The sequence below is a fragment of the Nannobrachium achirus genome, assembly GCF_963921795.1.
Source record: "Nannobrachium achirus genome assembly, chromosome: 4".
NCBI lineage: Eukaryota > Metazoa > Chordata > Actinopteri > Myctophiformes > Myctophidae > Nannobrachium > Nannobrachium achirus.
This window is the reverse complement of record NC_137813.1, coordinates 68,191,448-68,202,028: the sequence shown is the minus strand read 5'-3', so window position 1 is coordinate 68,202,028 and position 10,581 is coordinate 68,191,448.

Sequence of the window (10,581 nt, the reverse complement as noted above, 5' to 3'; positions counted from 1 at the left end):
TACTGTTCTTAGTCATGACTGCCAGCTCCCACCTGATGTCGTGTCGGAGTTCAGACTGCTTCACACCGTACTGAATAACTGCTAGCTTGCATAATGACTTCAGACTAGGACTCAAGTCTAAGATGTACAGGTCATGGGGTGTGGGGTATCCTCCAAAGAGGATGATATGATGATCTCCCATCATGCAACAGCACATGTCTGTCATCCTATCGGGGCCTTTTCCCTTGGGCTCAATCTTCTTCCAGGTGAAAGTTTCTGGAATGAAATTCCAGATATCATTGAAGGTCGTCCCATTGTTGCCACCAAATATGTACAGCTCTCCATCATAGGTAAAGGCTGAATGACCGCAGCGTCGTTCTGGAAGGAGTTGTGCAGAAGGTGTGCTCAGCCAGCAGTTGGTCTCTGTATCAAACACTCTGACGATGTTGTAGTAGCCGCCCCCACGTGCACAGCCCCCAAATACAAACATCTTTGTCCCGATGATGGTGGCAGAGTGACTGTATGAAACCTGTGGTGAAGTGCCTTTGGTGTTAATTAAAGACCAGACCATTATTGTGGTGTCTAACTTGTAGATGTCATTAGTGCATCCAGACATCAGGCAGCTGTATCCTCCATGGACATACATGAGCTTCCCCAAGACACAGGCTGAGTGACACCGCCTCCCCTCTGGAACAGTCCCTGACACCTTGGGCTTCAACCACCTGTGGGTGTTGACATCAAATGCATAAAGAATGTTGCAGTATGGTGTTCTAAACCTATAGCCTCCCCAGATGTATATGACATCTTGTAACAGCACAGCTGTGTGTCCCCAGCGCCTGGAGGGAACCTCGACGGGTCGTTCTCCACTTCCAGAAGTTCCAGTCGTCACTGGAGCCCACTTCCTCCAGCACAATGTCACCATATTGAAGATGTGGACTTCAATCGGCTCACTCTCATTCGTAGAAATGTACCTTCCAAAGTAGTAAATCTCGGGTCCCACAGGAACAGCAGCATTATACCAATATGTTGGTCCTTCCTTCAGACATACGGTCCACCTCAACATTTCTCTTACAGACAACGATGAATGAAAGCAACTTCTTCAAGTGTTGTTGAATACCAGTTATATTATGTGTTCTGACACTTATATTGGTACAGAGGCCTCCACTGCTGTACTGATGTCATGTTGGTGACATCAGTATTGTCCAAATGGAGTCCCACCCGGCCTGGTGGAGATGTGCACTCGACTGAGCAGCACCCATTTCTAGTTAGTTAATTCAGCCTTTTACTTTTACTTACAGGTGAAAGTACGCAAGTATTGTCATTAAAACATAGATTACCAAATATAAAAGTAATGTTATACTTTTATGTATCACTTGCACTGAATGTGTTAATAATACGAATCTACAGTATATTTTAACACAGTAAAAATATTTGCCTCTGTGATCAGAGTTTTATTGTCACATCACAGATATACGTAAAAAAGTGGGTGAAATATATTTTTGTGAAAGCTGAAATAGTTGTTCTACAAGCTTACAATATGTGTGTGTGTGTGTGTGTGTGTGTGTGTGTCCTGTCCTGTTCTGTCCTCCATCACAGCAGTCTGGTCTTTATTGATGTTTGGCTCCTGTGGGCCCTCGGACCAGAGTGGCTGGAGAGGAGGTGCAGAGCACAACATTTGCGTTAGCCTTTATATCAGAGAAGAAGCATTAAAAATGAATGGACATGTTTCTGAAGCAGAGAGAGAGAGAGAGAGAGAGAAGTTATTGCAAAATATATTTCAAATTCTAGAACCAAGAGAAACTGAGAGACACTGAATGAATGAATGAATGAATGAATGAATGAATGAATGTGAGTAAATCTGAGTAATTCTTCCACTACTGGAGGGGAGGCTGTAGCAATGAATCAGTGGATACCGGATTCATGTGTTTTGCTCAATCTGCAGCTACAAAAAAAAGAAGCTCATTGTGGTTCATGATACAGAGAGCGGGATTAACTGTCTTTCATCTCTGAACAAAACAAAGACTCTGATGTATTGTAGGCCTACATGTAGGGATTAACAGGGGAAACCTTTCCAAATGTTTGAGATGTCAGCTCCTCATTTATACCGTAGGTAATTGACAGTGATCATAGTGGTGGACATTATACAGTGAATTTCAACGAGGCTGCACGTTTGGAACACATGCCCCTCAAATTATGCAATAACCATTGTAACGATGACATCAGTACTATGATGTCATACTGATGACATCAGGGATCTTTACATGTTGATTTAAGGATTAACATTATTTTTGTTATTGTTTAGAAGAACGGCATGTGTGTCCTGTTTTGATACCATGCTGCTCACTGGTGCCGTTTTTATGTTGTAACAACTTCACACTGGGCCTGAGGGAGTAGCCTCAGGTCCTCTGTGACACACAGAGAGTCAGAAGTTGATCAGTCAGATACACATTATTAGATGGTGGTGAGTTATGTGCTTGACAAGCAGAATAATGACCAGTTGATGTAGTGATGAAAGTGAAGGCAGAGAAAACATCCTTCATAGGGATGATGACAGTGTTGTGTTTAAAACACAGTCTGCAGGGTGTGGAAATGATGGAAACTACCAGGAACCCCCAGGAGGAGGTGCTGTTGTCCTGAGAGAGAGAGAGAGAGAGAGAGAGAGAGAGAGAGAGAGAGAGAGAGAATTTGAATTTTTAAAATACCTTATTAACTTATTGCACGATTAACAACAACGTTAACCAAACAAATATACAGACCTTAATTAACCTTCATTAAAAATAGAGGCTCCCCCTGCTCCCCCACCGTACACAGAACCCCTCCCACAGTCTGGGAGCGGGTCGCTGTTACTACGTGTCATCTATTCGACACCGACTCCCTAACCCTAACCTCCATGGAGTGAGTCTCTAACCCTCCGGTCGAAATGATGGTCGTTTGAAAGAGCGCGATTTTACCCCACAGTCCACCCTGAGTTGAAACCCTCCAGATTGTCCACTGTCTTGTATTATGCATGTTGAACCCTAAGGGTCGATTCATACTCCACTTTTAGAGCCTACGTTATTTCGGCTCTGTCTAAACTATGATATGGCGTCATTTGGGGCAGAATTAAAGTCGTTACTGGCCCCCCGATCCTCTGAATGACACCACATCATAGTTTAGACAGAGCCGAACCGAAATAAATTAGGCTCTAAAAGTGGAGTATGAATCGACCCTTAGGCGGGCTGCCAACAGTCCTTGTACTACTTGCACAGGATCTACAGACCCCACCCCCCGTGTTTAGTTTTTCCTGGTTATCCAAATACCCAACTTGGCAACCGCCGACGACATAAAATTCAACAGAACATGGACACCTTTTTTCTTAGCGCAGTACTTTGGACGAAATACAAATAATTCTGAAGAAAAACACTCGCCCAACCCCATAAACCAACATTTCAATAATCTAAAAAGACCCTCCAACCTGGTAGGCCTCACTGTAAAAACAGATGCGCTAAAGTTTCCTCAAAAACACAGCCCACCCCCTGACTAGGATCAAAAAACCCTGACCACCTCGACACTTTCATCCTTGAAATAATTTATCATTGACTTGATCAAAATCAACAAATTAAAAAGTGTGCAATTAGTTTAACACTGCAGCATTTTAATATGATACTGGTCGGAGGGTGAGATTAACTTCAAATCTGTGCCAAACATTAGGGTTTGTGGCATATAGGGGCGTATGTTTTGGCGCGCCGCCTCCGCGCCTGGTGTGAGTTTCCCTTTAACCAAAAGTGTCTGCCAATACTCCAAAAATGAAATAAAGGGGATCTCTTCTTGAAAGTCTTGAAAATAAAATAAAAATAAAAATTGTGAGAACATATGGCAGAGAGTGGCTGGAGCCTGATGGCACCTGGCGCAAATCTGGATCTATCTCAGCTAGTCTGCTCTTAGAGAAATGTAACCTATGAAACACTTTGGACTGAAGTTGTCCATGGCTGATGCAGACAGAAGATTAATGCATTCTTTTAACTGCCAATTGCCAAGAATCGTCTGGGATCTCAAATCCCATATCCTTACTTACACCATGACTCTCTGATACGGTCCAATGATGGATATGCCATCTCTTGAATATCTCTATATGTTATGATTATGATTTTGTGTCTTACTGACATAGATACACTCTATGGAAAAGTGTTTCTATGCATATTTGTGAATGGAAGCACACAGCATAGCCAACATCTGTTTCCAGAATATTTATGAAACAAATAATAATAGTGAAAATAAAGAAATATATAAAACAGACTAAATGGGAAGGATCTACATTTGAACTGTTTTCAGTTGTTAAGGTGCAAGCACTGGGATCTCACTTTAGGACAAGAGGTTGTGGCATGTGTGTGGAGTGGTGGGGGTGGCCAGCAGGGGGACAGACTTCCATTTCGACCCCCCCCCCCATTTCGACCCCCCCCCCCAAATCGACCCCCCCCCCACTTCGACCCCTCCCCATTTCGACCGCGCCCCACCCCCCCACTTCGACCCCCCCCCCCACTTCGACCCCCCCCCCCCCATTTCGACCGCGCCCCACCCCCCCACTTCGACCCCCCCCCATTCCGACCGCCCCCCCCCCCCCCGCCACCACACACACACACTTCGACCTGGGGTGTGCGAGCGACCTCCACGGATCCCACAGTCTCTCTCTAAATCTCTCTCTCCATCTCTCTCTCTCTCTCTCTCTCTTTATTATTGCTATTATTATAATTATTATTACACTTATTATTATGGCGCAGGTTTTGTCCCAGGCCCACCGGAGCCCCGGGCAGCCCCCTACGCCCTACTGGAGCCACGGACAGCAACGCGCCATTCTCCATTAATGATTGAATAATATCCTACAGAACAGATGAAATCACGTATACTGTAATGTAGGCTATATTGCTGGCTTAATTTGTTAATTATTAGGAGCAATAAATATAGTCTATATATGCCTACTTGATTTAACAATAAATAGGCTCAAGAAAGTTGCAAAATTACAATGGGTCACTGTGACATGGCTTATTTAATCAAATCTTATCAAAGCTTTATATAGGCTATGGCTTTGCGTCGCTCACCGAAAGATCTGCAAACTCGGCAAGCATTGTGTGCTTGTAGATCGTCTATTTTTCGCTGTTTGGCGACCAATCCCGACCCTCCGCGGGTTCTGGCTGCACGGGGTCTGTATCAATCGTCGGCCAAAAACTGAAACATGGAATATATATAGGCTACTGACAAGGCGCACCTTCGCACGACGCTATAGGCTCTTATTAATCAGAGCCTCTGATTAATAAGAGGCTATAGCGTCGTGCTCTATATCTCCTCTGATTCAGAGGAGATAGAGAAAGGTGTGTGCGTGTGGGGACTGAACTGGACCCTCCTGTCTATAGGCTACTTTCCTGTGCGTCTTTGACCTACTGTACCAACCACAGAAGCCTACCACACACACACACTCCCTGGGTAGGTCTGTTATTGAGCTGGCCAACAGTAACGCATTGTCCTTTTTCTTGGAGTAGGCTATTTGCTTTATTCAATCATACATGCATTTTGCACCAGTGCTTTACTGCCTATGAATTAATTAAACGGGTATAGGGATTAATGGCATCAATGGACTGTTACTGTATCATACAGCCTTAAGCGGAGGACACATTTCTTTATAGCTGCTTTTCAACCAGTGGTCCTTGAGGGGATCCCAGGTGGTCCCCAGCTAAAGAGTTGTGGACCACCTTATATCTGTAACTAAAATGAAACCAAATGGACCCACCCGTTAACTGTAAGCGTAAAATTAATTGACGGTATAGCTGGCACGGAGCGCGACGCGTCCGTCTGTCTGTCCGTCTGTCCGTCTGTCTGTCTGTCTGTCTGTCCGTCCATCACAGCGGCGCTTGCCCCCCCCCTCGGTATTTATCTATCCATCCAGAGCGCGCGCGACAGACAGACAGGCAGGCAGGCAGGCAGCGCGACAGACGGCCAGCGCTTGCCGAGGTTCTCTCTCTCTCTCTCTCTCTCTCTCTCTCTCTCTCTCTCTCTCTCTCTCTCTCTCTCTCTCTCTCTCGATGGATGGAAGGAAGGATGGACTCATGCATGTTAACCTGGGGGTCCTAGGCTAGAAATTAAAACGTTTGAGAATCACTTTTAGAGCCTGGTGGTCCCTGGCATACAACCATTGCTCTACACAGAATGGAAAATGGAAACGACAGTTACCAGACTATACCAGTAACGACTCATCGAGAGAGGGAGAGGTTCATATATAGAGGATACAGCCAAAAGCGACCTGATCATTTAGTTGCAGCGCCATGCAGCCGTTAACTGCTGCTGCTTATTTATTTAGGAAAAGAAACAAATGACAGAAAGAGAGAGAGTGAGAGAGCGATCGATCCACTCCCAGCCATGTGTGCATATGCATAAAGTTCAAGTTCAAATAGGCTGCCGCCTATTCGTTTGTCCCCGAGGGGCGATTTGGTTGCAGCAATAGGCCTACATATTAACTTAAGAGCGCAAATGTGTGCGTGTGTCCAGAAACATTTTGGAAACGCCACCTTAATTGTCTTCTTGGCTTGCGATCATAAATAGCCTACGAATAACGAAACCACCAGCAAAATATCCTATATCCTTCATCAGATAAATTAAGGGGACTGGGGTAAAGGGATATAAGAAATTGTCCATTTTAGAAGTATTTAAGCCTTTTTGTTCGTTTAATGCACTTGTACATGGAGCGATTGGAGCCTATTAGGCTATCTTATAGGCCTATGGGCCGTCAGGCGCGCAAATATGGATTGTTTATGTGATGATGATAATGATATATACCGTAGGCCTAATGCAACAGCGTGACAGACAGACAGCGTCGTGCACAACTGTGCGCCTTGTCAGTAGCTATACTGTATATTCCATGTCCATCAGTTTTGGACCGACGATATCATTTGATAACAAGACAGACCCCAGCCAAACTGCGAAAAATTGCCGATGAGGTGTGTCTACAGACTACACAACATGCATGTTTGCGAGTTTGCAGATCTGGTGAGCTACCCAAAGGCATAGAACCTACTATTGATTAGATTTGATTAAATAAGCCATGTCACAGTGACCCATTGTAATTTGGCAACTTTCTTGAGCCTATTTATTGTTGAATCAAGTAGGCGTATAGACTATATTTATTGCTCCTAATAATTAACAAATTAAGCCAGCAATATACATTACAGCTACGTGATTTCATCTGTTCTGTAGGATATTATTCTATCATTAATGGGGAATGACGTCGTTGCTGTCCGTGGTCCTGGAGGCTGGCTGGCCCAGGTGCCCACTGAGCGGGGGGACAGGCGGTGGTCCGCGGGGCCCGGGGACCCCCGGGCTGCCTGGGTGTCGGCGCCGCCTCGGTTCATTGTATATCTAAATGTTTTAATTGTCCCTCCATCAAACCATCAAGCTTGAAGTACAGAAATAATACTAGCCCGTTACAAGATTGCGTTGAGAGAGAGAGAGAGAGAGAGAGAGAGAGAGAGAGAGAGAGAGAGAGAGAGAGAAAGAGAAAGAGAAAGAGAGAGAGAGAGAGAGAGAGAGAAAGAGAAAGAGAGGGGAAGAGAGAGAGAGAGAGAGAAAGAGAGGGAGAGAGAGAAAGAAATAAAGAGAGAGAGATGGGAGGAGATGCGCACATAAACTCATTCCTTTTTTTTTTCTTCTTCCACCCTTATGAACTGCCGCTCTACGCACAGTTGAATCGTTCGCTTATATAGAAGCAGCGGCCGCGCATAGAAGGGCTTTCCGAGGGTCGGAGTGGTGATGTCTATAGCAAAACGGGGACACCCTGCCTTTCCGACAGGTTTATTCGAAATGGCGGTATTTCTGAACCGAGACGTTATAGGGTCGTAAAGGCGATGTGCATAGAAAAGAGGGAGCACCCCGCCATTTCGACCCATAGAAGTCAATGGTCGGAGTGGCAGGGCGTCGGAAAGGCAGGGTGTAACCGGCTAGCAGACCGGGGTGGAAACCATTGGTGAAACCGTTTATGAGAAAATTAACAAATGGCCGGTCGGGGTGGTGACGGAGAGCGTGGGCAAGAGCGGGGACTTTGACTGAGGTGTTGAGGTGTTGGCATAGTCACGAAGTTGGGTTGTGAGGGCAGGTGGGACGGGAGTGTGCACCTCCGCAAAAGGAGCACACGTGCAGGAATCTGCAAGCAGATAGGGCGCATCCCAAATGGTTATAGTTATTGCAAACCATGCGCCCGGACTGGTAAACGATGGGCCTGCCCTGTTTGTCTGTGGCACTGGTTGGTGTGATGAGGCCTGCTGTGGCTTGGGACCTTGGAACTATGGAAGAGGGGGGGGGGGGGCTGCGGAACGGAGCTGAGGGAGTAGCGGTGGTGGACGAGAGGCGAGTGTAGCTGCGGGTTTGGGATGTGGGCGTTGTGGCTGGGGTGTTTGTATGGCCGTGGTTACTGACAACAGTTACTCAAACTTAGTCACATATTCTGAATGGCTGCTAGTGTATTGTTGACCTACTAGTTAATGTCATAAGTTCATATGTTTCATTGTCTGCTAGAATCTATAAGCACTCTTGTGTTTCAACTGCCATGTTCATGTGCACTAATTATGCCTTTTCAGATGTCGCCGCTAATACAATAGATGTTGTAGTTGTTGTTGTTGATGAGGACAGTAGCCTAGAAGTGACCATTTTAGAAGTGGCAAGTACAGCTGTCCACAGTCTGGAAGAAGCATTCCTTATCAAGGTGCTTAAATACCAACGTCTTAAGGATGATATTATACAGCTGGTTACAAATGTAAACTGCTTGTGTTCATGTATGGAAGCCTCGGTAATGTCCATAAATCGGTTGTGAGAGGCCTGTAGATTGCAGGAATGCCCAAGCCAAGAGCTAAGGCATTGGCAAAATTATGTTCAGTGTGATAATTGGCAGTATATCGCCATATATGGTCTGGTCTGTAACATGAAATATTGTTGTTTGAGTTCAAGTATGTGTGGAATGTTTGTCTGTGGGAGTGTACATACAGTATGCGTACATGTATGTATCACATGCAGTCCATAGTCCATTTTGTGGGGGAGCTGTACTTCTTTGGATGAACTCCATATGTACAGTATGTTTATCTGGATCTGTGTGTGCAGATGTGTATGTACTGTAGCCTATATGTGAGTGTCCGAATGTGTGTCTGAGTGTGTGTGGGTGTGTGTATGGGTGTCTGCTTACTCTTAGGCCATGTGACCTGTCACAATGTACTGTTGTGTGTCAACACACACACACACACACACACACACACACACACACACACACACACACACACACACACACAGTTAAATGGACATGCTGCTCTCACAGCAAAGTTACGAAACTATCACGCAACACAGTTTATCTGTCGCTCGAGTGTTTGCAACATGCTCCAATATTATCAAGCAAACGTTTGACACAAATAAAGGAATTGATTGATGATTGAAGAATGTATTAGAAGTTTGCATAGGAACAGGTACAGTTATGACAGTACATTTCACTGGTACAACGTCAACTAAAAGGATACGCCCAAGAAAGCACATAGCTGATTTCAATTGAGATCCTTTTTTCATCTCATATAACATTGAATGACAGATAGATAGAAAACAGTACTATGCAGAAGATATCATCGTAAAAACAGCAGAAATAAATGGTATTACAAATGGGAGGGGGAGGTAAGGATAGGTTTACCAGTTGCAAGTAGTAGCTGTGCCATTTTAAAGGAAGGTAGGGATTTACATTCCTTTATGGCCTTCGTTAGGGCGTTCCACATTGTAGCTGCATAGCAGGATAACGCATTTGACCCCTTTTCCAAATCTGGGTTGGACATGATCTGTGGAGCTGCCTCTGGTGTTGTAATTGTGAACATCCTTGACGTTTTTTTAAAGTATTTTGTCTGGTACATGGGTATCTTAGTGGTGTAGTGCAGGGCCAGATTTACCCATCAGGGTGCCCGGTGCTTGGACCGAGTTTGGTGCCCCCCCCCGGCCCGCCCCGCCCCGCCCCACCGGGGCGCCCGCCCGCGGAACAAACTGATAACGGTGATCATACTGCGCCTCTTTGACTCCTCAAAAATACACATTATTTATTGTACAATACAAACGATATTTCCCATTCCTAGGTTTAACAGGTGGTCAACCCAATTCAAAGGAGCTTTCACATTGCAACATTTCACTCACTTGCTTGTGGCACTCGTTGTTGGTGTGGTGTTGGTGGAACCACATCATCATCTGTGCTGCTATCACCATTGTTGGCAGGTTTACCTGAGGGTTGGAATATAAATAGCTGTTGACTGACTGACTGCTCTCCAATGTACAGTACGTACATTGTATAGAACACAATTCAATGTGTGAGCTTTATTGGCATGAGAAAACATACGTTAAGTTTAAATTGCCAACACTATAACACTCACTTGTAGTCTGTGGCACGTGTGGGAATGGGAGCAGTGGCATGACTGGCATCACATCATCCCCTGTGCTGCTGGTGGGTTTACCTAAGGGTTGTAATATGTAGATAAATTATCTGTTGACTGACTCAACAACACACACATTCATTCATTTCTATGTTTAACAGGTCAACACAATTCAAAGGATCTTTCACATGAAACC